This window comes from Ailuropoda melanoleuca, chromosome 4 (genome assembly GCF_002007445.2).
Source record: "Ailuropoda melanoleuca isolate Jingjing chromosome 4, ASM200744v2, whole genome shotgun sequence".
Classification (NCBI taxonomy): domain Eukaryota; kingdom Metazoa; phylum Chordata; class Mammalia; order Carnivora; family Ursidae; genus Ailuropoda; species Ailuropoda melanoleuca.
In genome coordinates this window covers 27,468,185-27,494,228 of record NC_048221.1, presented here as the reverse complement: position 1 = coordinate 27,494,228, position 26,044 = coordinate 27,468,185, and the positions used below count along the sequence as shown (strand labels likewise).

At 39.6% G+C, this 26,044-nt stretch overlaps 1 protein-coding gene across 7 annotated transcripts in view; it reads left to right on the top strand.

The window, feature by feature from the left end:
- The window catches only part of FHIT (fragile histidine triad diadenosine triphosphatase), a 1,448,934-nt gene that overhangs the window by 666,906 nt on the left and 755,984 nt on the right, over positions 1–26,044 (top strand). The gene's annotated exons all lie outside the window — the stretch shown is intronic.

The following is a 26,044-nucleotide window of genomic DNA, read 5'->3' as shown; positions in this document are numbered from 1 at the left end:
CTCTTTAGCATAGTCTTAAAAGATTTTCATTATCTTGACTCAGACTTCCCCCTTTCCAACTATTTCCTAAAAAGATGTTGCCTTTCCCTTCACCATGTTCCCCTCACCCTTGACCCTGCCTGTCTGTGCATGGGGAGATCCTTCCTATCCTTTTTTGTTTGAGCTAAGATGTTTTGATACCTGTCTTGCCCTCTCAGGAAAAAATATTGAGTCCTTTCTGTGACCCTTGGCTCCTTATTTGCATGTTGATCCATGCAGTAGTTTATTCCTGAGCTCCTACTCTATTCCAGGCACAGGGCCAAACACTTAACCAGTCTGCCTCATCTCAGAACTATGTGCATTCTCCTTTGACTCTGTGCTGAGTCCTTAGTTCCTGGAAAGGGGTGGGGCAGGACCTGCTCTTGCACAGCTCTTTTTCCTCAGCGTCCAAAGTCCTATCTTGACTGAGTTTAAAATGAAACAATAAACATCAGGATCAAATGGATAATTTCAGTGGAGGAGGGCAACAAGGGTCTGTGGAAATCCTGCCTTTTCAGTATTCCCAAACACCAGCCAAATCTTGTTCCCATTTTATTCCAGGTTTTTTAGTATCCTATTCAAGCTGAATTTTTTTAACTTTCCCTTCCCGCTTTGTCAGTTGCAATCCTGTTTACATTTCTGTTACAGGTATACAGAGTTAAGTGTAAAAGTGGTGAATGAATTGATGGCAGGTGGGGAAAGATTCTATTTTTTTTTTTTTTGCATGTTAATTTTCAGTGGACATGTCTGCATCTTAAGGGCAGGTTATTGGCATTTTATGTGAACGGGAAAATTTATTTTGTATTTATGATGATTTCTTTTAAAAAAGAGTATTCAGGTGGCCTTTGGGGAATGTGCCATTCATGAGACTTGTAAATGTCATCTTTCAACTTGTGTGCTCTCTAACATTTTGCTCCCTCTCCCCAACCCTTTTTTTTCTTATGACTTTGCTCACTGACTTTTCCATACCTTTCAGAGGAGGAAAAGAACTGTCAGATCAGGGGCCAAAGATAAGCTTTTGAAGCAAGACTATTTGCTTCATTCTCAAAAGACCCACTTCAATCCCTCCTTGTCCCCACCTAAAGCAAATACTTCTGTTTGTTGCAAACAGTGTTTAAAGCTGATTGAATAGGCTTTGGCCTCTGTGGTGCAACACTCTAGAAGGATATGTCAGAATGTCTTTAATCCATTAATTTCTTGTTACTGGAAAATGCTTTTCAGAGTGTCTTGGTGAGAGAATAGAAGCATTTTGGAGATTGCATCTTCAGAATTCTGCAGTGAACGTTTTATTCATGTACCTCAGTGCAGTCCAGCTATTGTTCGTGGCTTAAATAAATTCGAACCAGTATGGTTAATACTTTACCGAACCCCATTCCCTTGCGTTATGCTATGTCCCATCTTGAGTATGAAAAATGAATTTGAGCATTAGTGGAATCCATTTAGGGACTGGGGCTTTTATTGTAAATAAAATTATTCATTTGTTATGTCCTGTTGTTTTCAGCAGACTGTGTATTGATCTTTGGATTGCTATTCAGAATGGCATAAGGAGCTCTAACGTAAGGGGAACATGGCAACATTTGTGAACGGGTTGAATGCGGCATGTAATGACAGAGATAAACCTGGCTCTCTGGCCATACTATATTATACAAATCATTTGTCAATAGTTTATTGAATCGGTTATTTAAAAAAGGAGACTTTTCCAAACAGGAGCATCGCACACCGAATGTTATCAAGTCCAAACAGTGTTCGGATGATGCATTGAGGACAGCCTTATGAAGTGTATTTGTGAAGAATTTAACTACGTAACTTGAAAGATATTTCTGCTGAATATTAGAAACAAAAGTTTGGCACAATGGAAATTGTGCTCTAAGGTCCCACTTTAATACATAAAAAAGAAAACTCTGGCAAATGCCTTCCAATATACAATTTTACCTTTCTGAAAGAGCAAGTTTGCTGTTTTTAGACCATTGCCATGTTGAGTACTCCTGAAGTGAATGAACAAATAATAAAAATAGCCTCATTACTTAACAGTGCTGCTTATGGACTGGATGCTATAGATAAAAGTGCCCTTTTAGTTCTTCCATAAAAATCAGAAATATTTGTCATTTCCTGTGTAGGTTGTAATCTTGTGAATTTCTTTAATTGTTCAGGAAACTGCAGTTATTAGTGATCTGATGATCTTTCATTTCTCAAAAGAGTTTCTTTTTAAACCTTCCTGTGCAAATAAAATGAGCACAAGCACTATATTAATATCCTTATTACTAAAGATAGTTTTTCTTTCTTAAAATTTCCCTAAGCGTGTCTTTCCCTTCCACCCTGTGCATGCCTGTTGTATATTAGCTAGCTTAAAATATGCTTGACGAGATGTTCAAGGACAATCTTGCTGTCCTGTGTCCTGAGCTACAGTGGGGTAAGTTGGTTTTCTTATGGTCATATTTTTCTTCCCTTTATTTGGCGGGTTATTGCATTCAAGAGTTCTGCATGTAGCAGTGATGTTTCAGTTAGAGCATTCTTTCTCCTGTTTCTGTGGGGAAGGCTTCCATATAAATGTTTGCTTACCCTTGGGTTTGTAGTTAGAAACGGTTTTCAATGGCATTGGTCAGCAGGAACAGAAGAAGCTCTTGGATGCTTTTATCATTCACTAAGTTGACTGACCTCTTTTTTCAGTGTCTAGAACCTGCCAGAGATGATCCTGGCAACCCCCATTGCAAGACAAACCTTGTGTGACCCTCATCCGTCTCGACTTGTCATCTGAGGAATTACTGCGCAGAGAGCAAATACATTTTATCGCAAACACCTCTTCTGGAGTTGGTAGTGAGCTCACAGTGTTAAGGAAGATTCTGAGGCTGCATGCAGGGTCAGTGGGCAGTCACTGTCATGGGTACCAGAGGAGAAGGAGGAGTCCTCCTGGCCGAGCTCTCCCTCTCCTAGGTTTATTTTTTGTTCTTGGAGCTGAGACTGGCATCTTTGTTTTTATAGTAGACAGAATGATGGATTGTTGGCACCTGACACTGAAGGAATTAATAGATGCTTTGGATGTGTGCAGGGAACGTTTGAAATTGGATGGAGAAAAATGTGCGGATTTTATATACTTTGTCCTGACCCATTCAAATAAAGGTGACTCACCCGTGAAACAGGGTGCATAAAGCATGTGCATATTGGTCTCCAGACCTCATCCCGGCCTCTTCCCACTGTCCACTGTCTCCCCTGGCTCCTTGCTGACTGCTGGCTGATGAGGATATGCGTGCGGTGGCCTTGTGGTTCACTTGGCCCCTGTTCTTAATTACTGAGTTCTGGCTGATTTTCCTTGACCTTGACCTCTTCTTTGAATAGGATTTACCTTCTAGCTTCAGGCCCTGCTGTGAATGGAGTGAGATGGGTTGGTCTGTCCATGGTCATGCATTAAACGAGGGAAATATGGAATTCAACTGGCTTTTTAGTATTTAGGAAGTTCCCGCATTTTCTCCAAATTGCACAAAACCCTATAGAATCACTTTCACAACAGGAAAAAGATAACTTTACAATCCGACTGTCTATATAAAATATAACTGTTGGTGTGTGAGTGTGGAGACCGGGGAGGGCAGTAGTAAGGGTGCTCTCTCTCCAGCTGTAGGAAATGGTAGGATGATAATTAAATGTATTAAAATAACAAGTGGAATATTTCTCCTATTAGGTGCAAGAAGGAATATCCTATAACATGGCAAGCCATTCCCCATTTCTGTTTATTTCTGTGTGAAACTTTCCTCAGGTAATTTTAAACTGTCATGGTTAACAATTACTGAACTCTGTTCATTATATTCTGGGCATATTTTTGACCTGCTTCCCATGCAAGTCATCAGATTGTGAGGAATAGGGAAAGTCTAGTCCCGGTGTTGCCAGCCTTGCACTTGTAACAGAACATAATTAGAAGTAACAAATGAAATAATACATCATTATTCATAAGAAATGTCATGTAATTAACTTAAATAATGCAAAATATATTCTAATTTCCATTTGGAATGAAAATAGATTTGTTAGAACATCAGTAGGCAGTTAATGTTTATCTTATATTTTCACACACATATCAAAACTGTTAAAATCTATTGAATGAATAAGCATGGATTTTCTACAATACAATAAGTCAAGATAGCTTTCTTTTGCTAATAGAGTCTTATGTATATTCCTCATTTATTATATATACATAGTTTGTATATATGTTGTTTTTAGAATTAGCATAATTTATATTTATTGCAAATTAATGATCTAATTTATTTACTTAGCTTCCATTTCTTGTCTCAAACTAATTGAAAAAAATAACTATAAATTTGCAAATAGCTCTTGGGCACAAATTCTAAATGGGCCTGATCCGAAGAATGCTCTACAATACTAGATATCTGAACTAGTTTTGTGTTCTAAATTATTTTCCTGGGATTTCTGCTGCAGGCTTTAAATGTGCTTCTGAAGTCTTGGTTTGGCATAGATGTACCCACAGTGGGGGCTCAGGATGTGGGTGGATATGCCTTAGGCAGAGGAGTTATTTTTATATGCAAACAATTAGCAGGACACATGGCACTGACCAATGTTAAGGTAGTTCCTGAAAGCTCTCTGCTGTGTCAGACACCAACCTAATAATTTCTGCATGGTGGAGGTTTGGAGAGCCCCAGGGGAAGAGGCAAAGAGGAAGGAGCAGTACTCAGGGGGCGGTACCTACAGAAGTATTTTGGTAGTTTAACAACAGGAACAGACGTGTCAGTGGACATGTCTCGGTGACAGCCCTGGTGGTAGACAGATGAAGACTGATAGGAAGAAGCTGCCATGAGACCCTTGGGCTTAAACCTGGCGTGTGTTATTCAATACCATTGAGTCTAGCAGGATAACAGATTCACCAATGAATTAAAAACAACAGAATTCTTTGTTTCAAGTGACCACCTCCCTGACACGAACTGGTAGCTGTCACACAACAATTTAGGGGAAAGCGTAGCTGTAGCAGGAGACTGAGGCAGTGTCCTCTGTCTTTCTTGTGTGTGTGTGTTTCCGTGTGGTGGTGGTGAAGAGTGTATGTATACACATATATTAATATCTTTTGTTAAAAGTATTTTAGAAATAAATTTTAAATAATACTTTAGGATAAGAGATGCATTGTTGGAGTCCCTGCTTTGCTTTGTCCTTGGGAGCAGTTGAAATGGGAAGGTTGAGTCTCAGCCAACGTTGGTCCTCATTCACGGGAGTCAGGACTTCTTTACCCAAGACTCTTAATCCTCATTCCATCCTTCTTTCCACCCCCTCTAGCTGCCATCCCATGAGCAGCAAACCTTTTTGTATCATTGCTTAGTTATTCTAAGGAGGTATTTTCCCCAGAGTCTTAAGCCTTTCCTATTACTCATACTTTCTAGGGCTGTATTGTTATAGATGTATATTCTGCCACTTAGTATTTCTCACTGACATTTTGGTGGCTCTGGTGTTCACGGGCAATTATCATTATCATTTCAGAACAGGACTAACCCTGATGACTTCTGGGAATGGAAAAGTCTTCAGCCTGACTGTGTGGTGCTGGTGTGGGGACCAGGCAGTTTAGCTTGTCTAGCAGTGTAATTTGCTCCTAGGGAAAATGAGTCCAGGAGGAGCGAAATTCATCTGGCTCTCTAATTCTTCTGTTTTCTAATAGGTTTTGAAATGGCTGTAGTTATCAAGAGATCTTTTCATCTTTAAGATTTATTTCCAGTTCAACAGATTTGTTGGAACTAAGAATTATCTGTTGAGTGTTAATACTTTAACAGTAAACCACGATCCCTTTCCATTCAGCAAAGATGATTGCTTTAAAATTTGTTAAATAAGATATGTCAGGATAAAATAAATCAACAGAAATTACATTAAAACCTTCAGAGTGTTTCTCCCGCAGACGTGTAGAATACTAGTTAGTTTTTTCTATCCTGTTTGGAGACCAAATGACCCCAGAAGCTTTTTCTCCTGGAGCTGTATCTCCAGTAAAGTCATTGGAATTCAGGAGTAGAAAAAATGTGCAGTGGGACTTCTCACATTGCCCTAGAATATGAGCAACTAGGGCCCAAACAGAAAGGCTGACCATATTCCTGGAGAGCCACCCGTGTATGAGAGAGACCCACACTCACATTACAAAGAGGTGGCAGCAGAACCAGACCCACTATGTTGAACCACACTTCCATGCTCACAGACTCTAAGAGGAGAATTGGTGAGGGCAAAGATACAGCCAGTTGGAATGAAGGATTCCAAGAGACTCTTTTCCTCCCTCTTTCTGGAGCGATTACTCCTACTGCTCCTGAAAGTCATGAGCAGAATGTAGCAGAAGCCCAGAGCTGCATGATTTCAACAAAAGGATGCTGCCATCTTGTTCCCTGGCCGGATGCTGAGCTGTGGAACCTGCCGGTTCGATAGGCACTGCTCTCAGATAGGAGTATGGTACAGGCATAGTACAGGCTCCTGGAGAGGGCCTCCCATTTCCTCTGTAGAGTTTGGGATCACACCTGAGCACAGATCAGTACCTCCCTCTCATTTGCTTCTGAATAGGGCAAGGATGGGAAGAGGCTTTGTGGAGTGGGCTATAGTAGCAGGGGAAAAAGGGATTGAGAAGTAATAGTCCTGGGAAGAAGAAGGGAACAACTTTTCTACCGCATCCCAGTTTTCTGTAGCCTTTGGAGGAAACATATAAGCAATTCAGCAGGTCCCTTGGTTCTGCACAGAACCATAAATGTCAAAGTAGTGGGCAGGTGCCACGGGGCTGCTCGGGTAGACATTGGTATAACTGAGGCATTGGCCTATCCAGAAATGTGATTGGGTCATATGTCACTGACAGTTATGAAGGGAGACATGGCTGTCCTCCTGTGAATGGACCCGCAAAGGAGATAGAGTGAGGGTGGAACTTGAATACCTTTCCAGAGAAAAAAACTTTCCATCAGCTTTGAACTCTGCCGAGACCACCATATTTGCAGGAGATCCCAGCAGAGGAAACTGGAGCTAGACCAGGAACACCAGCCTTTCACCTGCTGACAGACAACCAGTTATTTAAGTCCACTCTGCCTCTAAAGTCAGAGTATCTCAGCCCCAGGGTAGGGAAGAAGTTGGAAGAGAGCTCTAAGTGGTCAGGGTTGTATCTCAAGCCTACGCTTAGGTAGGACATGAAATTTTAATCTGAGACTGGACAGATACTTTTAATTATGAAAAGCAAGTGAGAATTTACAGATTCTGTCAAAGATGTTGCAAAGGGGCTGGGAAGCGAGTCTACATTAGCGGGACTGGAAAAGCAACAGCAAAGAATATGAGTGCAGCATATCTGTGCCCCCATGGAGTTGAGGTTCTTCAATCGCTGTTTACACAAATAAAGTGATGACATAAATCCTTAAAAAAAAAAGTGATATGTCACTTAATACTATGTTAGGTAGCAGTATGTGATTTGTTGATTGCCTTAATTCCTAGGAACAGAATCTTGAGTATAGTAGATGATTGAGAAATATTTACGGGGAAAAATTTAGTTCGGGAGAAGAACATCATTTATTCAACAGATATGTCTGATGGGATTCGTAGAGGATTTTCAGGGTAGCTTATAGTAGCCATGTGCCAAGTTCTACTTCTCCTGCTTTTCAGTTCTAATCATAATACGGCACACTTTTGAGTTGAAGTGCCGATCTAAGGGTTGAATGCTATTAGACTTTTTTGCATGATAGCAGTCGAAGTGATCCTATTAAAGATGTTAAGTCCATGTCACGTCTCTGCTTATGTCCCCACAATGGCTTCCTGTTTGTCTCTAACTAAAGCCAAAGCTATCACAATGATCTACAAGATTCCTATATAAACTCTTCTTTCTGTTGCCCACCCCCGCCCATTACTCTCTGATTTGGTCTACTCATCATCCCTTCGTGATTTGAATGGTGACCCTCAAAAGATACGTCTGTCCAAATCTCTAAAACTGGTAAATATTACCTTACTTGGAAAAGGGTCTTTGCAGATGAAATTAAGTTAAGAATCTTGAAATGGGGTCATTTGCAGTGGACTGCAAATCCACTAGCAAGTGTCCCTGTGAGAGTGATGCAGGGGGGGATTATACAGAGCGGAAGCATTAACGTGACCAGGGAGACAGAGGTGAGAGAGGTGTGGTCACAGATCAAGGACGGTTGGCAGCCACCAGACACTGGGAGAGGCAAAGAACAGGTTCTCCCCCAGAACCTCAAGAGAGGGAGTGCGGCTCTGGCAAGACCTTGATTTTGGACTTCTGACTTGCAAAACGGGGGGAGTGTCAATTTCTGTTGTTTTAAGCTACCAGTTTGCGGTACTGTGTTACAGCAGCCACGGGAGACGGATACACTCTGCTCCTCCCACACCCACTTCCTTGTTGTTCCTTGAGCATTCTAAGCACTGTCCTGCCTCACAGCTCTTGAAGCAACTGTTCTTCTCGGGATGCTCTTCCGCCTCATGTACGTTCACCGAGCTCTTTCATTTCCTTCAGACCTTTGTTCAAGTTGTGTGCAGACGTCACCTAGTCAGGATGGGCTTCCCTTTGCTCTTAGGGAAAATTGCAGCACCTTTCAGCCTTTATTGTTCTTTGTAGCATGAATATTGTAACTTGCTAAATAACTTATTATTGGTGTCACAGGCAGGTGGGAAGTGTGAGACCTGCAAGGGCAGGGATTGCTGTCTGGTTTGTTCAAGACTACATCCTCACAGCCCGGGACCATCCCTGGTGCATGGCAGGCATTTGGTAAATACTTATCAAATGAGTAACCCTGATTATTGATTATCTGGAATTTTTAGCTTAAAGCTAATAAACAAAAAGAGAGTGAGGGAGGGACCAGAGTTCTCATTTAATAAGTGGAACGATGTGATAAATTGTCACACCAGGCAGTGCTGTGTAATGGTTAAGAGTGTTGACCTGGATTTTATACTCACCTGCACACAGGTATACACTCACACTTGGACACAAAATTACTTAATCATTCCTGAGTGGCTTGCTCTGGAAGAGAGAGAAGTAACAGGTGGTATGAGCATGAAAAAATGCCCCACCGACCACCCCTGACCACCCTCCCCCCACCCAGCAGTTTTCCTAGATTTCCATGTGGATTCCAGCCCGGCTGGTAAAATCAGTTCTTTCTTGGCTGAGCCTTCTGTCTGAGGTGATATTTTACATCCTCCTAAATGTCAGAAATTAACATAGGATTTGATAACTTATCAGCTGGTAAGCTTTGATTTCCAAGATTTGTTACTGTGCTGCCTTCTCAGGGGGTCTAGAGTAGGTCTGTGTGCCATTTCCTTATCCCTTCAGGCAAGTCTTTATGGACCTGTCTCCTTGGCTTCACACACACACACACACACACACACACACACACACACGCACACACACACACGTTCTCTAACACATGTACTTCAACCAACACATTGGTTGTCTCCTCGTTTATTTCCTGGAATGTTTAAAAAAAGACTTCAGTTGACTAATCCAGTAGAACAAGATTAAGTGCTTTAAAAATAAGAGCAATCAAAAGTCAAGAAGAAAATAAGGAAAGTCAGATGAAGCCAAAAGTGAAATTAGTGCATGAAATAGATAACAAATGTCCACATGCTTGTTAGAGATGGGTCATAACGTTGGCCCTAAGCTTTCTGGCACCAACCTAGAGAAAGGAAAGAGTCTCTGTCTTGAGATAAAATAGGTTGATTGCTCAGGAAATGCAGATATTTGCGTAACATTAGAGATCAGAGTCCTATTTTCTTCAGATCCTTCCTCAGGGAGATGATGCGGGAATACGTAACTGACATCGTTCTCACAATGTCCTTGCAACGTACATGGAGGTTTTGCCTCGGAAATACATCCTGAATCTGCTCACTGTCTCCACTGCTCTTGCCAAGTCCTGCCTGGACGGCCATCATCTCTAGTTAACTTGTTCACAAAGCCTTCCAACTACCTCCCTGCCCTGCCCTCACATACCACATAGCAGTGGACATGGTCTTTTAATGTAGGCATTAGACCAGGTTATTCTTTCAAGGGCTTTAAGTTGTTGTTCCCTTCAAATGAAATACAAACTCCAGTTTTCACCAGGACCTCCCGGATTTCTGGCCCCTGTTTCCATGAACTTTTCTTCCTGCTAGGTCTTTGAACCAGCTGTTGTCTCCATCAGGAGTTATAGCTCCTTCTGTCCTTTACATACCGGTGTCCTCAACTCCACATAGAGGGCTTCCCTGACCTGCCACAGAACTCAGACCGTGGAAATAATAACTAGTGATGATCAGCGAGGCTCTTGTCCTGTGGTCTCCAGCACTGAATGGGGAGAAGCAGGAGTTGGGCACTGGGCCTCTTGCTTCCTTTCCCCTCTTTGGGCGCAGACTGCCATCGGACTTTGGAGGAGGAGTTGGTGAACTCGATTTTAGTTCAATTTGGGGAAACCTAGTCAAGTCATGTAATCTTTTTGATTTTGTTTCATCATGTGAAAATCAAGTTACTACCCTAATCACCTCCTGGACTAGTTTGAAGACTAAATTCAGATGATGTGAAAGGCAGAAAATGAATGGATAGATTTGGCTTGTGGAAGCCTGGCATGATAATTACACTTTTTCACTCTCCTGTGCTTTTGAAGGCTGGTCCAGGGTTTAGGTTTGGGTGAAGGGCACCATTTATTTGTGGCCCAATATTTGTCAACTGAAGTTTAAACTGAAGGAAACTTTCTGGATTCCTGGATATAAGAATATCACATGGCAACTGAAATAACCCAGACCTATATTTAAACTGCTTAATTAAAAATGGCATTAAAATAGTACCCAGGATTTAAAATAAACCTTTAAACTGATGGGATTTTGATGTTCTGGGAGCCTTTTACTTTTTCTGTGAGGTGTGATGAAAAATATAGGTATTATTTTCTACTGTGTTTAGTGCCTGGGGAAGAGTAGGTAAGTGAACAGTCCCGGAGTTCATTCATGGCTGAGAGTGGTTTTGCCATGGTGGTTTTAAATTAAATTCTCAGGGGGTTTAGATTAGTCTAGATGCTCAACGCTCATTAACTGTCATGGAAATTACTGTACATGTCTCTCTTCTCAGCGCATAGCACTGAAAAATGACCTCTCACACCACCTTTGTGTCTTGCTCTTTGAACTAATTTTAATGGATTTTTTCTTTTTTTTAAGTGTAGCATCTCTGTGCAATCCTCAGGGTGATGAGATTGTTAACAATTTGCTGATAAGCAAGAGGCCTTCATTTTGCAGGGCTCGACCTACACATGCGGGAAAGGTTTGGGCCTGGGTTGACTGGCTTTCTGGACTGTAGGCTTCTCTTTTATTCAAAATCAAATGAAACTATTCCTTTTTTTTCCCCCTTTCATCATCTTCTCCCCCCATCATCTTTCCCTCCTGATATAATCAGCGCACAGTAGGTGCTCAGCTCTAATGTAGTTCTAGTACCACTGTAATGTTAGGAGAGGAGTTGCTCAGATTTGAAGCATCTGGTGTTCTTAATGCAATCTTTTAGTAACCAGCTAATGAATTGCTTGACTAAATAAATGTTTTGTCTAAATTATGTCTATGTAAAAGCAATCTAGTTTATATCAAATGTAACAAGTTTTTAAATCCTGCACTTATTTTTTTCTAATTATAAGAATATTTGCCCATTATACAAAATAAAAACCATCTATAATCTCATTATCCAGGTATAACCCCTGCTAAAATTTCAATTGATTTCTTGCTACTTTTTTTCCTGGTTTTTTTTTTTTTTTTTTTTTTTTTTTACGTTTCGAGGAACATTTTCTTCGAATGTTGAGGTAATATTGCACTGTATGGATATACTATAATTTGGTATTCACTATTCAACCTATATCATGAATATTTTGAGAAAGGAGTTTTGCTCCTATTCCTGATAAATTTCTTACATTGGAACCTCTTGATACAATGTTATGCATTGTTTCAATTGACGAATATTACCCAATGTGTTTTATGTGAGCAATGTACAAGTAGCATACATCTTGCTACAGACTCATCAACTTTAAAAATTTAAGATTTTTGAGTGTGTCCTAACCTTTGCCAAGTTGATAGATTTATCTGTGTCATTGTTTCTACCTAATCAATAGCAGGGTGAACTTTTAAATGTATTTATGAGTTATTTTTATCAGTTAATTATTTGTTAATGTCCTTTGCTCCTTTTTCTATTGGAGTTTAAGGTCTTCTAGGAATTAACCCTCTGCCTATTATATTTGTGGCAAGTATTATTCCTATTTTGATCTCCTCTTTAGTTTGCTTATGATGTTATTAGCATATAAAAATTTTAATCTTTTTTGTAGTTAAGCTTATCAGTTTGCGACTTTATCATTGGAGTTTTCCCAGTTCATTTATGCTTACAAAGTCTTTCTATCCTGAGATCAGTTAAATATTTATTTTCTTGTCTGTGTGTGTATGTGTGGTTTTGTTTTTAAGATTTTTCTTTTTCTTTAGTCGACTATCATCAAGCTCCTAGCACTTCATAGACATGCTTTAAAAATTCACTTTATCTTCCTGACAGCCCTTTGAAGGAGACAGAGAATGCTTTTCCCAAATTATAAATGAAGAGACCAGGGGGGAGGGGGTGGGTTGTGGTGAAGCAGGCAGTTGTGTTCTGGAAGCAGAGCTGTGCTTCTGCATTCTTAAAATAATAATAAGTGTACAATTCTTTATTAAACCTTCAAATTGGTCTTTCTATTATTAACTGCCAGTTTTACGCATTTCCTGCATAAAGGTGATATTGAAAAGGTAGATCTTGGGAAATGTGGCACTTGTGTGTCTTCTGAATCATCAAAGATAATATATCCAATATATTACAATGTTGTTTTGCATTCTAGATTATGCTTCATGTGATTATATAAAATGCATTCTATGATAATGTAGTTCCTTAAAAATGATTCATGTACATGGCAATTCCTAGTCAGCCAGATTATTTCCTTAAGCTGAAGACCATCCTTTGACTATTGCTAACAACAGCAACAACAAAACACCCTATAGTTCTACAAGTCTGTCATCTGCCTGTGGTCTTAGGGGGGCGAATGTAGAGAAGCAGGGGAAATAGCCCCGTTTTCTAGGATTCTTATGGTCTCTGGAAGAAAACAGGATATTTAATGGAGAGGAGAGCAAAGTCTAAGAATATATGGGAGGTTTGGTGGGATTGAATGGAAGAATTATACATTTAGTCAAAATTGCATCATGTAGAGAAGGAATAGTGGTAGGAAAAGATATCTATAATAAATTCTTCATTCTGTGCTCAGTTCTTAGACCATCTCCTGAAGGACCTTTATCAGTTTTTAGAAATAAGAAAATAGAAATTTGTCCAGATAGAAATATATTTAACCTAAACCTGGCATAGTGTTGTCTTTAAGATGAGGTATAATTGACATAAAGCACTGTATTAGTTTTCAGCATAGAACGTAATGATTTGATATATGTCTACATTACAAAATGATTCCCACATAAGTTTAGTTTACATCCTTCACTACACATAGTTACAACCTTTTTTTTCCTATGATGAGAACTTTTAAGATCTCTCTTTAATATTAACTCTTGACTATTCATAACTGTTCACCTGCTTGTTTGTCATTAAAAGATGTCCGAATGGGTCAGCTTAGTGACTTCCTGACATGTTTTTATAACCAAAACTCAACACGAATTACAGGAAAGAGTTTCCACTGTCGGGTGTGTTGAGCGTGAAAGAGTTTTGAAAGTAGGATGCTGCTACCCATCCTCCACAAAGCGGAGATTACAATGTGTTTTTGTTTTGTTTTGTTTTTTTCCTTCTCTCAGGTTGTCAAAATACACATCTGTACTCAGTTCTCAATTTACTGGGACCTCTGTAATGACATGGATGTTATTTCATGAGTCTTCACTCCTGCTCAAGAAATCCTTGTTGTTGTCCCAGCTATGAGACTATAAAATTCAGCATAAAGATGTCAGCCCATGACAGAGATTCTGCTTGCAAAACCAAGTGATTGTCTTATTTACTTATTTAACGTTACTCATAACATTGATATGTGCCGTGAAGATTTTTCTAAGCATTTGCTAAGTGTTAATACTTTAAGCAATCCTATGAGGCAGGTACTATTAGTACCTACATTTTATAGATAAAGGAGTACGATACTCAAAGCTGAATGAATCCAGATCAAACATGTATTAAATGGCAAAGCTAAGTTTTAAATCCACGTGGTCCAACTCCAGCATCAGTGGTCTAAACCAATAGTCCTGGGCTCCCTAGCATCCCTGGGGCCCTTCAGGGAATCTGTGAGGTCTTTCTTTCTTCAACTACATTATCTGTATGAGAACAGGCTTTTCTTCCTATACTTCGACCAAAGGACATATCAGGGCAGATTGAAAATAGAAGTGGACATGCAAATGCACTTGTCTTTCATCAAGCCATTCGTAAGAGCTTTGCAAAACTGTAAAACACTGCTGCTCTTTACACTAATATTTTTTTGTTTTGGAAAATATGATTATCATAAAATATGATTTATGTTAGCATGTTATAAGTTTATTATTTTAATTAGACCATTAAATATTTTTAAACTTTCCCAGTTCTAATTTCTAACTAGATATCAATAGATATAATCCACAAAACATGAGCTCTTTGGTGTCATCAATATATATATATTTTTAATTGAAGTATAGTTGACAAACAATGTTGTATTAGTTTCCAGTGTATGACAGAGTGAGCTGAAAATTCTATACACGGCACTGTGCTCACTACAGTAAGTGGCTACCATCTGTCACCATGTAGTGTTACTACAATATTGCTGACTATATTGCCTATGCTATGCTTTTCATCCTTATGACTTATTTATCTTATGACATCAATACTTCCCAACAGTTAAAGGGGTATGGAGACCAAACATTTCGTGGACCGCTCCTCTGAACCCTGTAATTGTGCTCTCCCCCTCCTCTGCCTCGGCTATAGCTTCTCCCTTCTCTTCTACTATTTCTCTTTTAATTCTCAAAGAGATACCAAAAACGTGGGCTTTATTTCCTAAAGGCGGAGGTGATTTGGAACGCTGTGATGCCGTAGCCACGGGGCTGAGGACTGTCCCCTTGGCAGCGCAGGCCTCGGGTGTGAATCCTAGCTCCGTTCCTCACTGGGAGCATGCGCAGGATTTATTTAATACGTTTCTCCTTTAGTTGCCTCATGCTTAAAATGGGGTAAGAGTATCTGCATCGTGGGCTCATGACGGGCATCACGAGCGTTAACAGCTGTAAAATGCATAGGCGGCCCGGCCCGTGCGAAGGGGTCAAAGCTTAGCTCTGTTGGGAAGTTTCCGTGCACTTATGAGAGTCTAGAGGAGTCAAATGTGACTCTGTGTTCCGCAAGTTTTATTGAATTTTCTCTCCTGCTCTTTGTGAACATTTTTATTATTAAAGCTCAAATTTCCTTTTCTAGTTTGTTTTCTTTCATAGGGCCAGATCTATGAATGTGGACTTTTTTTTTTTTTTAATTGTGTGGTGAGTTCCCTTTGGGCTGGGTTTGCTAGCTATCATAATGCATTTCTCTTCCTGTAAATCCATAAATACTAAAGCTCTCCGCCCTCCTCCCTTCCCTGAATTCCCTCAACTGTTTGCGATTCATGTCCCGTAAATGTATAGATTTTCCTTTCCTCCCTCCCCCACCACATCAGGGGTGGCTGTTTGTATTCTGTGCTGGGGAAGGGATGGGGCTTCCTGGACAGGCAGGGGCTCTGCAGCCTTCCTGCCAGCCGTCGTCAGCACGCCTCCTGCTCCAGGGACCATATTGGCTCTCTTCAACTTTCAGCTGGATGCACTAGGATCCTATTACCCTTGCCTAATGGCATGTTTCTCAAACTGCAATGCTCTGCTCCAGGTCAAAGGTTTTTCTGCAGGTACCACTAGTCTGCCTGTTCATCTATAATGCCCACTTTCTTGTCTGCCTCGTTCCACCTTGTGCGCTGTCCCCTTAGGGACGTGTAAGCAGCTGCATTTTATCCAGCCAGGTAGCCTCTGTTCATATGGTCTTCTGACAGCTAATGTCTTGTCTTCCCACAAGAGACTTCTCAGATGACATACTAAAGACTAGTGTGAGTATGGGAGACAGAGAGAACACCCAGCATCCACCAACCCGTTAGCATCTCGGTGTGTCTTTATGAATGCATCAAGACGACCTCTATGTCTCCTGATGGACCCGGGGAAGATTCTTCTCCTCTCACAGACTTCTGGACTGTCTTGTTGACATTGGAGATAAAAGGCCTTGTGATAAAGATTGGAGGATCTTTCCACTCCAAAGGGAATCTTATCTTGGCTATTCTTAACTGAAAAACTTTTGTCTTTTTTTTTTTTTTTAACGTTGGAGGAAAATCATTTTACAAATTATATATTTTGAACTTTGTTGGCTTATTTGGGCCCCTCTTTCTGCCAACAAAGATGTGAGCTGATTTACAAAAATACTTATAGGACAACAGATTTATTTTGATTGTAATTGAGAAATTGGGGCAGTGGGAAAATATCTGGCATGCTCCAAATGTACTATATTAATGTAGTTTTCAAAATAAAAATAAATCAAATGGTTTCAAACTTACAGAAAAGTTGAAAAGTTCAGTGATCACCTGTTTCTCTCTCACCAAGTTTCATCAGCTTGAACTTCTTGGTCTACACATGCCATGTTTTTCCATAGTCAGATCTTTCCCTTTGGCCAAACCGTCCAACAGTATACTATTGTGGTCATCAAGACATTCCACTACGAAATAATTCAGCATGCATCTCCCAAGAATAAGGGCATTCTCCTGCACAACTGCACCACTCTGCTGCATCCAAGAAAATCCATATCAGTTCAGTGATCTCTTAGTACTTATTGTACTTGGATTTCCTCACTTGGCTTCTTTCCTCCATGATACAAGATCCAGTCAAAGCTCATACATTTTAATCGGTTATTAAACTCCCTTAATAGCTGTAATCTATAACGCTTCCCCATCTCCCTTGGTTCTTCATGGCATTAAGTCATTTGAATATTCCAGGCCAGTTGTCCCATGTAACATTCCACTTCCTTGAGCCATCTGACTATTCTCTCATGATTCACATGAGGTCAGACAATTTTGGCAAGGACACTAAGTTGGCGCTGTTGTCTGCTCAGCACTGCCTCATACTCGGGCACGTCACATCAAGCTATCCGAAGTCCTATTGGCACTGCCAGGCTTGACCACTTGGTTAGGTGGTGATTGTCAGATCATCCTGTTGTAAGTTTTTTGTTTTTTTCTTTTTAATTAGAATGCAGTAGGGTAATACTGCAGGCCATCACTCATTGTCTGAAATAAAAAGGCAAAGCTGAGTTTCAAGGGAGGATTGTGCTGGTCAATTTTTTAGTTGGTACTTGGAGATGTGTTGAGTTTGTTACTGATTGGTTGACTAAAAGCAACAAAGGGCTGTTGACTAGCAAAAGTGTCAATTGAATAGGCTTCGTTCTGTTTCTAGAGGCTACTTGTCATGGCTACAGAACGATCTTTCTTAGGCTTATGACAACTTTAATTCTCATCTGAATATCTCATCCCTCAATAAAATGTCTTGCAGTGGTTTAGTTTCAGCATCTATTGCTGATCTTTGTATGAGTCACTTATAATATGGGGCTTACAAAATGTTGGCTATCTAATCCTATCATTTTTTTCCCTACGTTTGTTACTTGGCGTTCTTCTATAAAGAAGAACTTGACTTTTTTGTTTTGTTAACTCCTTCTGTCTGTCTCTGTCTCTCTCTCATCTAGTTTTGTCAGGCTATTTTTTTCAGGGTGTTATAATGTATTACTACTACAGAATTTTGATGTGCAAGTTAACCAGATTTGGCAGCGAATGCCCCTTCAATAGGTTCCTACGTCCTTCTGACATGACTCTATTAGTCTCTGAGCACTTCCTTATTTTCTGCTATAAGATGTTCCAAGCTCATTTTATATTTTCCTTTCTTCAGCCCTGGAATTAGCTATTTCCAAAGAGACGTGGCTCATTTTAGGAAAGAACGATTTTTAGAAACCAGGGTCTAGGTACCAGGCATGCTCGTCACTACTGGGATATCATTGTTATTAGGCCCTTTTTGTGGAAATGATTAGAAAATGTGTATGTATATATGCATATAATTTAAACCATGTGTTCATCTTGAGACCGCCATTAAAATCCAGCATTATGGGGGTTCCTCCTTACATTCCTCCTTTTTATATTTGTATTTTCTGTCTCATTTACTCTGCAATCTTCCAATACACTCAAAATAACTTCAGAATTGCAATGCCAGTATTTGTACGCTTCTGATCCAAAGTTGAGTGGTCTGAGTACAAAGTATATTTAAAGATACCTTAGATTTTGGTTTAGTTACGACATGAGTGGCTCAAAACACACAAAACAATGTTTGTACACTCAGAGGAAGACATTCTGAAGGGTCACAACCATTTCTGTAAAGCTCAGTACTGGTGGAGTTCTGGTAGTGCTATGTGTCTGGCCCTGGACTTTGCATGTTTTCTCCGTTGATGCTCCCAAAATAATGCTTCAAGATAGTTACTATTATTTTTTTTTTATTTCACTGATGAAAAAAATCTCATGCAAAATCATACTAAAATAGTGGGAAGACTTGGGACTCCCACCCAGACAGTCTGATGATAGAGTCCAGGTTCTTAAATTCTTAACCTCTATGTTCTACATATGTTTTAAAAATTTAATAATAAAAAATAGTTACTGGTAGTAACCTTTAACTCTCCTATCAGAACATTTTTCATCCCTTATTGGAATTACTTCTCACTGTGTCTATCACATAAAATGTAAAATCTGAGAGGTTAGAGATCATGATTCTATTGTTTCACTATTGAATGTATATCGATGTTCTCAGTGAGTTATTAGTAATGGAAGTATAGTCATGAGTCCTGTGGGCCATTGTGCTAAAACCTTACATGTATTAGTTTGAATTCTTAAAGCAATCATTCTCAGTAGGTATTAATATCCATGTGAAAGAAACACATTCAGAAAGATAATGTGATTGCCCAGAGCCTTTTACCTGGTAAATACTAGAGTTGATACTTGAACTCAGGTATCATTGTCTCAGAAGTCTGTTCTTGAGTGTCCACCATGAGGTTGGTCCATCCCTCCCTTCCTTCCTTCCTTCTTTCTTTCCTTCCTTCCTTCCTTCCTTCCTTCCTTCCTTCCTTCCTTCCTTCCTTCGTATGAAATTCTTCCCAGTCCACATCACTGGTACTGACACCGCTAGAAGGGTGGGTATTTGACTAGCTTTACAAAAAGTGAGAGAGGTTAAAGGCCAAAACAGTGCCATTATACTGAGGAGATACTCTAACCAAATTCAGGGAATAAAAACAATGTGTAGAAGAGAGATGTTCTTCTTGGGGTCCTGAAATCCCTGCAAGGAGAACAAAAATGAAGCATGGCTGTTTTAATCAAACTCTTATAGAAGGAAGTTTCATAACACTTGGAATACTTTGGGCTTACAGAATATGTGAAATTGGATTTGGATTTCAGATGAATTATGTATTGCCGACATTGCCCCTAAATCCTGGCTTAACAATGTTTGGATTTTAGTGCTGACTCAGGTTTTCCCTCTTCCCAAGAAGATGCCTGCTCAGGCACCTGGTTTCCCTTTGCTACCCTCAGTCTTTTGCATTTTTCTTTCCTGGCCTTGATTTTAGGAGTTCCATCATATGTTTGCTACCAGACTTGTCATTGCATTCACTGTCAGGAGACAAAGACATAAAAGGGGCAGAATAAGAGTACTGGTGACTCTGGGGATGGGTGTTCTTTGTTGCCAGACTCACCCACCTATAGCCTGACGTTGTTGGGGTTGGTTTCACTCATTGACATCACTCTGAATGTAATGTGGTTAAGGGTTTAACTGGTAGCAAGGCCTCCTAACCTTGGAATATTCAATGAAAGAAGAATCTATAAGAAATGAAACAAATACAACTCTCCATCCCTGTCTCCAAAGGAAAACTCCATCCAAATGTTAAAGGGGCTCATTGGGCAGTTTTCTCTGAAAATGAAATTGTTCATTATTAACAGACAATGGGAGCTCATTCTGGATTAGTAGGATAGCTACTGAAAAGTCACCTGAAGGTAGTAGGAAAATGTAAATATGTTTAGAGGACTAGTTAAAGTGGACATGCTTTTTAAGTCATCTGTCACTTGTAAATAGCAAAATAGCAGATGTGGTTTACATTTCATACTAAGTCCTAACTGGTGCACTGGGGCAGTAAACAAATGTTACATTTTCAAATTCTATTTGAAATATGATAGTAGGAAGGAGTAGCGTGAATGCATGAGATCACAGATCTGGGATTCGACCAACAGAATTGTGAATCCCAATGCAGCCATTTCTTACCTGTGTGACTTTGGGCAGTTTAATTGTCCTCTCTGAGAGTTGCTTCCCACTTGTATAAAAGCAGTATGTTGGAAATCTGTGAGAAGCAGATCACAGAATGAAAAGAGAAAGCTGAAAAGTCGCAGGCCTCAAAAATAAATGAAATTGGGGCAGCTCTGGGCATCCTGGTTGCAGAGATGACCATCTCCTCTGGGTGCTGCCATTGCAATGACACAGCCTCCGCCAAGTGTTTCCCTGTCACGAGGAACTACCAGGAGTCAAATTCCCAGAGCAGACCGTCTGTTTGGCCTAGCCTGGGTCTTTTGCCTGGGGCAGGTGACAGCCTACCAGGACTGCTTGCTCTGGGTGAGGATGGGTATCCTAAAAAAAATGGGGTGGAATAGAAGCTTAACTGGTGAATACTACAAATGTCTGCTCTGTGGGTCTGGGGAAGGAAACCTGAAATAGAGGGTGTGTGTGTGTGTGTGTGTGTGTGTGTGTGTTTGTGTACGTACACGGGCGCATGTATGCACATGCGCCCATCTTTGCTATATCATAATATCTGTCACTACTTTCAGATCCATTTGCGGAATTAAGATTAAAAAAAAAACTAAGTATATAGGATTTAGGCAGGATGACAGGTGCGCTGTATAGTTGTCTATTTCAGAAGCTAAATTGTGTTTCCACAGCCGTTATTCCAAAGACTGTTGGAACTGCTCCTTGAGTTTTTAGGACACCCAAGGAAAAAGCCTCATAATTACTTTCCAAATCTCACATAACGGAAATAGAATTTGTGCTAACTCAGGCGGTAGTCTTTGAGGTACTTTATAGCACTATGGAGATACTTTATAGTACTATCAAGATGATTATTATAATTATATAGTTATGTTTATGTTTTCATGTTTTCTAAAAAAAAAAATGATCCAAGTAATAAGAAAGGAGAAAATTCAACTTGAATTCCTAAATTAATTTATACTGAAATTCATCTACTTATCCGAAGTTTCTTCCTGAGATTGACAAGTTTCACAAATGTGTTTTATGTATTCACCAGTCATAAAATTTTCCATCTGTAACTGTGGTGGCGGGGAGTTTAATTTACCTACCATTATGGGGTATTTTAAATTAATCAAAATGAATTGATAAACTAAATCAAACTCACAATCCCAGACGTTATTTCTTACGTTTCCGTTTTAGGGTAAGATGTGTCTCTTCATAGATGGTAATGTTACAGAATCCCCCTGCACTCACGTCCACTATTATCTTTCACAGAGCTGGTCTTCTTAGCTTTACTACCTGAATTTCAAAAATGAATCTGTTTTTCTAATTTCCAATGCCAGCGCCCTAACGAAGCTACCAGCATTTCTCACCTGGACTGTTCTGTTGCATTCACTCTACCTTCTCCTCAGTCCACTCTCCATGTACCAGAGAGAGCTTTGCAAGACACGAATCTGATCACAGAACCCCCCATGTCATCCCCCATTGAACAGCCTTGGATGGCTCTTATTTGCACTCGGGATACAGACTCACTTTTTAAACATGGCCTTCCAAGATCTCCAGTCCTGCTTCCTTCTTTTTCTCTAATCTTGCCTCCTATCAGTCCTCTCTGTACCTTCCATGCCCCAGCCATACCAGCCTCTTCTGCTCCTCTACCAAATCGTCTTTCCTTCAGCCATGAGGTCTTTATACTTTTTTTTTTTTTAAAGATTTTATTTATTTATTCAACAGAGATAGAGACAGCCAGAGAGAGAGGGAGCACAAGCAGGGGGAGTGGGAGAGGAAGAAGCAGGCTTATAGCGGAGGAGCCTGATGTGGGGCTCGATCCCACAACGCCGGGACCACGCCCTGAGCCGAAGGCAGACGCCCAACCGCTGTGCCACCCAGGCGCCCCATGAGGTCTTTATACTTTTATCTTCCTTGACTGGAATGTTCTTCCACTGACTCTCCCCCATGATAACACTTGCACTGTATGAACATCCGACTGCAGGGAATATAAAATTGAATGATTTGTTCAACCAGTGTCAACCCATGTATCCCTTCTTCCAGGAAGGCTTTTCTGACACACCAGTCTAGACCACCTTCCTTTATTATATACTCAAGTGGAACTCTGTTCCTTTTGTTCTTAACATTCACCTGTTTTGTAATTATATGTGTGCTAAGATGATCAGATAATTTCTATCTGTTTCCTCTAGGCTATGAGAGCAGGGACAGTGTATGTTCTTTTCTCATTATGTAACTTTAGCTCAGTGTTTTGCACTCAGTGTAAGCCCTCAATAGTTACTTATTGAATGAAGTGATTAAAATTTAGGGATAGTGATTAGTCAGCCTTTACAGTAGCAAGCAATTCTAGAATCTTGGTGGTTTACAATAATATTGTCATTAATGTTTTGCTCACAGTCCTGTAGATCAGCTGTGGCTCTGCTAGGCTTGGCTGGACTTGGCCAGGTCTGGTGTGTTCTACCTGTTGTATTATTCTCTCTGTCCCAGCTAAAAGAAGGAGCCACTATCTGGAACTTGTCACTCTCATGGTAGAAGGCGGATCTTAAGAGGTCAACCCAGACCACATGTATGTATCTAACGTTTTTGCTGAGAATAACCATAGGTTACATCTGCTCATCTCTATTGACCCAAACTGGTCACATGGCCATCCTATTATAAGTGGAACAGAGGAATATACTCCCCCCCCCCACAGTGTGGAAGGAAGAGAGAATGAATATTTGTAAATACTGTCATCTACCATAGATGGTAAATAAACTAGTTCAAGATTTTAAGACAAAGGAATGTCTGCCTCCAATACTGACTCAAAAGCTATGGATTTGCTCGACAGAAAGGACACCTCTGATATAGAAAATACATCATAAATTCTTCTAGATGATTAGTGTTGAGGAACTGATGTTCACAAAGTAAAATGAGCTTCAGACTTGTTGCTGTAGATCCCATGGAATAGATCCATCCCTTCCCACTTACCCACCATGCCAAAAAAAAATACCATGGGGGGAGAAGAGACATCGGTCATGTGTGTCATGTGACAAGGATTAAGGACTACTTCATTAGCTCTCACTATATAAAAAGAAGCTGTTGAATTGAGCATGAAAGCTCAATTCTATTGCTTGGGAAGAGTATGATTAGAAAATACCATCAAGCTTTCACATTTGTCTCATGGCTTTGTTGATTAATTCTAAAAAAAAAAAAAAGACTAAGGATGAAATTGGTCATAGTTATGAAATTGGCTGAGAATAAGAAGGGATCAAATCTGACTTTAGCACATGGCCTAATGGCCTCCTCTATAAAGAGCTGATATGGGTTGGCAAGAAGAAGCCACACTTGGCAACCTTGGGGTTAATATCACCAAATTTAAGTTTATTAACATTAGAAGAAAGAAAATGATATAGAAGTTTTCAAAATTTGAAGAGCCCTTTGTCCATGCAGGTGAATGCCACTGGGTGGCAGAAATCTAAGTTTATCACCATCTTGGCCAGGACAATCAGCAGGGGATTTGGGCAGCAATCTGAGATTTACCACAGGAAAGATAGCAATCAAAACCGTAGCCTGGATAATATGTTTTCCCCATCCAGTCTGATTGTCATAGAATGATAGAGCTGGAGGAAACCTTGAGAGATGATCTCATTCATAAGAGAGAACTGAAGGTGAAAAGTATCAATGTGAGGGAGAATGTGGACCTAGATTAGTTAAAAACAACCAAAAACATTTTTTGTGACTTTGACGTAAAACATTTTAAAATGGGTTTTAGGAAAAATTTTATTCCTAGAAACTAACATTTACGGACACATATCTTTTCCATGAAACTTTCATATTCAGTAATCCTAACAGCTATCACTTATTGAAAACTGATTTATTTAGTTCCCTGGACTTTACTTACATTCAGGAAATAACCCCTAGCAGTAGGGAAGTAACTGGTACAAATTCACCCAGCTAGTAAGTAGGGGAGTTTTGATATGAATGAGGCCAGTTAGATTGCAAAAATAATTTCCTTAACCACTTGACCATATCACAGGACTGGAACAAGCCTGGTTCTAGGTAGCTGACCTGCTTTACCACTTTATTTACTTAAAAAATACATGTATATGCACACACAGACACACATATATGTGTATGTAACATATTTGTATATACATATATACAGTGGGTTTCAGATGGCTTTCTGTCTGGTAGTCTTTGTTTTTTTTCCCCTCCCTGGCTTATACAGCCCATGATCTAAATAGGTAGGGAGAAAATATCTTTGACAAATATCTAAGGATTACTAGAACTGTAACCTTCTTGGGGCGATGGGGGGTAGGGAAGGGAAGTAGGGGAGTAGGGCAGACAGACCCCTTGGTACCTGTTTGCTTGTCCCCATGAGGTCATCCTGGCATGCAGCACTTTGACATCCACCCTGAACTCAAGGATCAGAATTTGCTCAGCCCATTGACCATAATGCAGTTATTCCTTTTCTTCAAACTTTGAGAAATAATTGTAAATTAAATCACTGCTAGATTGAATTTGCGCGATTGGGTTTACCACAGGGCAGAAAAGCCTACCTGGCCGTGTAGCTAACAGAGGATTTTAGGGAAAACATTCTTTTTTTTTTTTTTTCACCAGTTGTTTTAAAAAGAATCTTTCTAAAATATATCTTCTCTTTCAAATTAATTTTCTTCATTATTTTGTTAATTATGTTCACATTTGGAGTCATGGTGGAGTACAGAAATTATGTACTATCCCTGAAGCTCTGAAAACTTCAGGAGACTCCTCAGATCAATATTGTGTTTGGCAGTTCTTTTATCAACTGTATTAAATAATTATTTTATAATTAACAAATGGCTGTGATGTGAAATGTTTGGGTTAGGGTAATAAAGAAGTTCAAATTACTTACTCAGCAGTTTTATTGAACAAGTCTTTTTTTTTTTTCTTTTTTAAGTTTAATCCTTCACATTGGTGGCTGTGAATATGGTTGGATAGCAGGTATTTTATATTTTGAGAGTATAACTCACACTTCTTATTTTGAGCATCTGTGCCATGTAACTATTTATCTGTATAGTAAAATTAATTTCATTTTATGATATAAATGTGGCACCATATAGAATAGGGCGTATTTTCCACTTCTTACAAATGAATACTGCATGTATTTGTTATGAATAAAATGAGCAAAAGTTTAAGCTATTCTTTTTTTTTTTAATTCACAAAATCATGAAAAAGGTAAAGACCAGATAATCCCACACCCAGGAATAATCTTGTTATTCTGTTAAGATGTTTCCTTCTCATCCTCTCCTAAATAGTTTTAAGTAAAACTAGGATAAGACTCTGTGTATAATGCCCTATTCCTTCATTTCTAACACACACATTTTCTTTATTATTCCAACAGTGTATAACTGCATTTTCAGTGGCTCCATAATATTTCATTGACTTGATTTTCCATAATTGATTTACTTCATCTGGTTTTGAATGTTGCTGAATTTTGACTATTGCAAGTCATGGTGCAAACATGTTACAATTCATGTAACCATAAGCAGAGTAGAAAAACAATTTGCCATTGCCAGTAGTAATGGTAATAGTACTCCGCGTAGGTGCTGGCTTTAGAAATGAAAATGGTATCCTGCTAATTTACATTTATTTGATTATTAGCAGCATTTTTGTTCACTCCAGTTTTACTAGTGAGGAACCTGAGGCTCAGATAGGCTAAGTAATTTGATTTAGACCATCTGTCTAAATAGGAATGACTAAATTCTAGATGTATTCCCTCCCCTCGGCTTTCACCGAG